Source organism: Manacus vitellinus, unplaced genomic scaffold (genome assembly GCF_001715985.3).
Source record: "Manacus vitellinus isolate BGI_N305 unplaced genomic scaffold, ASM171598v3 scaffold_8_pilon, whole genome shotgun sequence".
In the NCBI taxonomy this organism is placed as follows: Eukaryota; Metazoa; Chordata; class Aves; order Passeriformes; family Pipridae; genus Manacus; species Manacus vitellinus.
Genome location: NW_021940864.1, coordinates 12,932,578 through 12,938,577, shown reverse-complemented (window position 1 = coordinate 12,938,577; position 6,000 = coordinate 12,932,578). Strand labels below are relative to the sequence as shown.

General features: G+C 38.8%; 1 long non-coding RNA gene across 2 annotated transcripts in view; it reads left to right on the top strand.

Annotated features, from left to right (window-relative positions):
• Positions 1–1,993: 1,993 nt before the first annotated feature.
• LOC108641815 overlaps positions 1,994–6,000 on the top strand; it is a 91,187-nt gene continuing 87,180 nt past the window's right edge. The window contains exon 1 of one of the 2 annotated variants that reach the window (XR_001922295.2): positions 1,994–2,204. This is a non-coding gene — a long non-coding RNA (uncharacterized LOC108641815). The remainder of the gene's footprint in view (positions 2,205–6,000) is intronic. The other variant, XR_001922296.2, reaches the window with a different exon arrangement.

Genomic DNA, 6,000 nt, shown 5'->3' with positions numbered 1-6,000 from the left:
TTCTATACATAACAGAACCATTTAGAGCATCCCTACAGCATAAAGGTGAAGTGAACTTGGGCACAAAATTTATTATACCTTTGTGGAAGACCTGCTGGGGAGAATACTGAAATGCCTTTTATCTGCCACAGTCCAGGGTTCACCAGTCATGTTAGGTGTCTGGCAATCCATGTGTCTGTTTATACAGTTCCAGCAAGGATTAAGGATCTTTGACCAAAGACTGTTCAGATACAGGTGATGGTGGGAACAGTGATTGTAACCAGCATGACAAGGAAATACCAGAGATAGGAAGGCTTGTATCCTGGATCTTGAATCCTGGGACTTTCATGGATAAAAGGTTGCAGCTGGAGTTGGAGAGGTTGTAATGACACACAAATCTTTGGTTTAATCATCTTCTAAAGTCGTGCCCAGGGTTGGCTTACAGAAGATGAAAAAAGCTAATGAACCCTGAGGAGGACTGATCTGCAGCTGTCCTCAATAGCTTCCTTGAAGGAGATCTTTTTTCATTGCATATATAACCACTCCATGTTGCTGTTTTGAGCAGCTGTGTCTTGGCTGCTCTGATATGCTCATTGCTGGAACTGTGTCTTAAAACTCTAGCCAACACCTGAAAAAATATTATTTAAGGTGGCATTAACATCTAGGTTCCAGCCACAGTTTTGAGCTGAGCACACTGCAGTTGAAATAGGAGAGCCTGTCCGTGCCTTAGAAAGCTTATTTTTCTATCTGCAGACACTTAACTTTGAAAGAGGAAATGGGTAAAGGCGATCTAGCTTGTTTCATCCAATGTGAGCTGGCTAGATGAGTCAGGGAGATTCTTAATAGGTGTGAGATTGCAGTAAGATTGGAGCAATCTGGCAGAACTGTAAGAAATCTGATTTAAAACCCCCAAATGTCAATCCACACTCCGTAGCAGGGCTAGGAGAAGGACCTCAGGAATGGAGCATAAGACTGGATTTCAACTTCTCTTGCTGCCCTTGCCACAAATTTTTGTGTACTTATATATGCTGTATACCCATATTTCACTGCTCTGCTAGACTAAGAATTTCTATGTTGTGTTGCTGTATGACAGAAACTGTTAGTCTTGCACCAATAGCACAATTTACAAAGGACATACCCAAGTGATCTAGGGTGACTGTAACTATGCTGGTGGAAAAATTTGAATTCAGAAATTGAAAGGGCACATTCACAAAGAAAAAAGTTGCATTACCAACATTTGTTAACCAAAATACCATAACTAGCTTGGGGTAAGAGTTTAAGTCTGTCTTTTGTGGTAACAGGCCTGTGTAGAGAAACTGGGAGAGTACTGGGGTGAAAACTGCAAGCTGTTTGAAAACAATGTTCGATACTACGGCTATGTTTTTAAATTAGTTCAAGTAAGGAGCCTTTTTGTCCTAGCAAGTATAAAGTATTAAATGAGATGTTTTGCAAATATTAAATATATGCTTGTGTTAATATGTTATTGGCTAGTTAGTATTTTGAATAAAGTTGATAATCGTGAAAGCTTTAAAAATTAACTCTTTGCAACTGATCATTTAATTACGATTGAAGGCAGTGAAGGAAATCTGAAACATTCAGTAATTTCAGCAGTACAACTGAGGAGGCTATCTTCTGTAATTCTCTAATATTTCTGATGCAAGAACAGAGACAAGGAATTTATCTTAAGCAATTGCTTTTGGAAAAACACCCTTGCTGGTAATTTCTTTTTTATTCACAGAATACCTAAAAGAAGGGAGAAATTAGTGAAGAAAAAAAAATAAATATTGCAACACACCGCTTAAAGGTGTTAATATGACACTAATGAACCATAGCCTTTCCAACTCATAGCTGGCAACATTATCACCCATCTGTTCCGAGCGGGATGTGCAAGCAGAAGTCAGGGCTGAAAACCCTCCACCTGTTTTCAGAAAGTGAGTGAGCACACACTGAAGTTACTCAGCGTATTCGTTCTGTCTTCAGCAGTCTGGGTGATGTTGTTACTACTACTTTTCTGCTGTCTCATATCTCCCACCGCCATGTGCCAGCTGATAGGGGAGCTGTGACATACCACACCCCCGCGGCTGGGAAGGGGGTCACATGGACTGGTCTCATCCAGAGCACTTTAAAGAAACTGATAAGCTCTATCTCATTTAACTTGGCCTTTGGAAGACGCTTGTGGAAATTTCTGCAAAGGAGGTGACATCAGTTGTTGTCACAGCTGCTGTGTAAGTCTGCAAGGCTGTGTCTGTTCAGTATCTGCCTGGGGTGTGTATGTGTGTGAAAATAGATATTGTTAATAGATTGCATTTAAATCAAACCCAGTTCATATGAAGCTGGCAAGGAAGTTTGATCGCTCAGAATAGGTGCATTATCATTGAGACTTGAGGCAATGATGGAGTATGCAAACTTAATAAAGCACGAAGACGTCCAGCTTTGGAGGGCCAGTGTTACATTTGAAACAAACCTTCTCTCCGGGGAATTCCAAGTGTTAGCATGTGGGACATACTCCAGCTGCTAGCTGCTCAGACTTAAAATAAACCAGGCAAAATCCCGTATTCAGGCTCTACCAACTGAGGCAAGCTACTATTGCAAACATTTCATCTTCCTTTTTCTTCCAGTTGTATCTAAATGACAACAGATATTTTTGAAAGGGCATTTGAACCTTAGTATTTCACAGAGATTTCCTTGTGCTTCTCTGTAGTGATGTGTTTCTCAACACAGTTATAAATTTAGCAAAGAATCTGATTTGTACAGGTTGAAACACTGTTCCAGGAAGGCTGAAATTAAAAAAAGAGTTAGAAGGAGTATTTCTAGCTTGTGTGACAATGACATTGCTGCCAATACTACTGCTTTCCTAATCCTAGATACTTTAAAAATCTCAGCATGACTTCATTTACACAGAACTGTTTGCCTCATTGAACTGTGGAGACCCTTTTCCTTAAAGAGAAACACATGTGACTTAAGGGTGATTTGTTTTTTTCTTCTTTCTTAACATATTGAAGAGGAAATAATTTAATGTGGAAGACACCATAGCAGGATTCCGGGGAAAAAAAGATGTCTGGGAGATGTACGATTGTTTGACAACTAGGATATGAATAACTTTGAGGAGGTCTGAAAATAGACTACAGTACTGTTTTCTTTGTCTTGTGGTTTGAAATTTGCTTCAGTTTTTTTTTTTTTTAATTTTATGTTAATAACCCTCTGACTATAATTTATTTCTAAGGTACTGAGATGCTTGGGAGGGGTGGGAAACAATCACTTTAATGCAATCTATGCAAATATTATCTAATTTTTTTCAACATTGTCCTATGTGAAACTTCATTCATCAAGACTACTCAGTTTTTCTGTGATAAAACCTGTTGAGCAACATAATACACAACATTTAGGAATTCAGTCCTCTTATTACTGTCAAAGCACAGATATTATGCTCTACCAGTCAGCTTGAAAAGTGTGCAAGTGACTGATGTGACTAACCTTCCTGTTTCTTTTCTTCTTCCTTTAGACACAGACACACAAATTCTTGTTCAAACCAACAAGATTATCCAGGATATATTTATAAGGGTTAACTCTGACAAGCTTTGGTTAATCATATACAGTGCTTGGGATATCTTTTGAAGGTATCCTGAACACTGTGACAGAAGTATTTGTCACTCAAACTATTTATAATTCTAGGAGTTTGGAGGGCAGATAGATGCTTATGCTTTTTCATATGGAATGACAGCTCTTCCTTTATACAAAAGGAATTGGCTATGCCTGTATGGATATGTCAGGCAGATCTGGACCATGCTGTTTTTTTGAAATGCCATATTTACATCCTGGATGCACTTCTTGTCACTTGATTAACCTTTCTGTCTCACAGATGACATTGTAGCTCTGTGAATGTCAGCTTGTTGTCTGCTGGACCTCTTGTTTCTGTGGATGGTTGGAAGAGGTCGGTGCAGGGTAACTCAAGAAACATGAAACTATTGTCCATATAGTACCTCCACTAGGAAATCTTCAAGGGCTCTCAAACTGAATAAAACTATGAGCTCTACTGTTAACCTTTTTTTTTTTGATGACGTGCAAAACTATACTAAGGCCAGTCAGCCTTTGAGAAGTACACTGATAAGCATCACAGATTTTTTTCTTTATTTTCCTAACCACCTCAAGCAATTAGTTTTGAAGATTTCTTGGCAAAGTTTACATGTAGGTTATCTTTCCCTCCTATTCCTTCTTATGTCTCTTGAATTATTCTTAACTCTATGTTTCTGGGAATCGCGGGCAATGTATAGGCACAACGCCTGCAGCAGGCATGCAAGGAATGTTATGAGGGTAGCAAGCTTCCCATTTCCCTGGTCACTCAGAAGATTTATGTGCCAGTATAATGAGAATGAATGATGAGCTGTTTTTCATTGACAGAGACTTTATCGGTCTGTCTACGCACAAGAGGTTTTGAAAGTTGATAACCTTTGTGCTTCAGGTTTTGTTTTGAACAGATGGAACAGGAGAAAATAGTTATTGGTAGATATAAAACTGGACAAACAAACTGAAGGGTATTAGCCAAGCTCTGGCAGTAAATCTGAAAATCTGAGCTATTTATACAGTTGGAAACAGAGTTGGGATATTTTCATTATTTGGGGACACAGCATGGACTTTTATAGAGTTACAGGATGCTCCTGCCTAGAATTTCAGTCTATTCTATTTTTTAGGTTTCTGTGAGACAATGTGATATATTGCAGCTTTGGTCTGAGCACTGAGTATAAATGAAGGGGCTGATTTTGAACTCTGAAACTGAGAAGTCTCTAGGTCACTCTAAAGTTGCCCAGACACAAGGCATGTTAAAGTATTTTTTTTGCCATTCAAGAGCAAGATAAAATGTCCATAGACAGAACCACTATTACTACTATATAAATTATTCACTTCAACACCTTTCTCATATCATATCAAGTTAATGACCATTTTGTGTGTCTGGTATACATCCAGAACCCCTGTTGTAAAGTCAAGGTTGTGTGAGATATCCCAGTTTGCATTAGTAAATGCTATAGGACACTATATTATTTTGACAAGTATCATAAAGCTACATAAATAGAAACCATACTTTTAGGATTTTTTTTCCTAAAGGATACAAAGTAAAGATTAAATACCGAACTGTGATTTTTATATATATTACATAACCACCACCCCTTTATGTCATAGTCATAAATTCTTGGGGACCTGAAAGATAAGAGCCTGAAATTTTTTGCTTTTATATACCTAAAATGTAGCAAGCTTTAGAAAAAAAACTAAGTATTATGTCTACTGGAACCACATTAATTCCAGAAGAAACCTCTGTCTTCTCTGGTATTTGATCTCCTGATATCCACTCCTTAAAAGTTTTGGTATTCTCGAATGTTCTAGCAGCTCCATGTTATAAGCTTTTGAGGCTGATTTAAAATTTCACCATGCATTTTTGCAGTTTGATAAAGAACTTAACCTGGGACTTAAGGGCTTAGGTCCTATTCAGAAGTTGCCCATGTGCAAAAACATTTTTCTGAAACATATGGGAAAGAACTGGGTGCTCTTACACACATGCCTGGAAGATAATTGGAAATCACTGTGCTCCATTTTTCAAAAATAGGATCCATAAAACCCCCTCCTGGAATGACACAAAGCACACACATTTTCTCTTTGGAAGGCATTAACTTGGCGTTTTCATGCGTACCTACAATATGGTGGTTGGAAAGGTATTTGGAAGTGTTCCCTCAATAATAGTCTCATCACCATCCTCATATCTGTGTTGGCTGTATTGGATACAGACTATTTACCTCTGTGCCGTTGTATAGCAACCCGTGAAAGTTAGAGACAGAACTGTGTACGGTGCTTAGTGATGGCAGCCAGGCCAGACAGTGGCAGCCATGTGGAGATTCTTGTGTCTGCTGTGCACAGTCATGGACAGTGGCACTTGGCTGGGGGTCTTGTGGGGAGAGGAGGCAAGAGGTCCAGCCAGAACAACCCTGTTCTAATGCACGGTGCAACCAGGGGAGAAGAAAAAGGAACAAAACT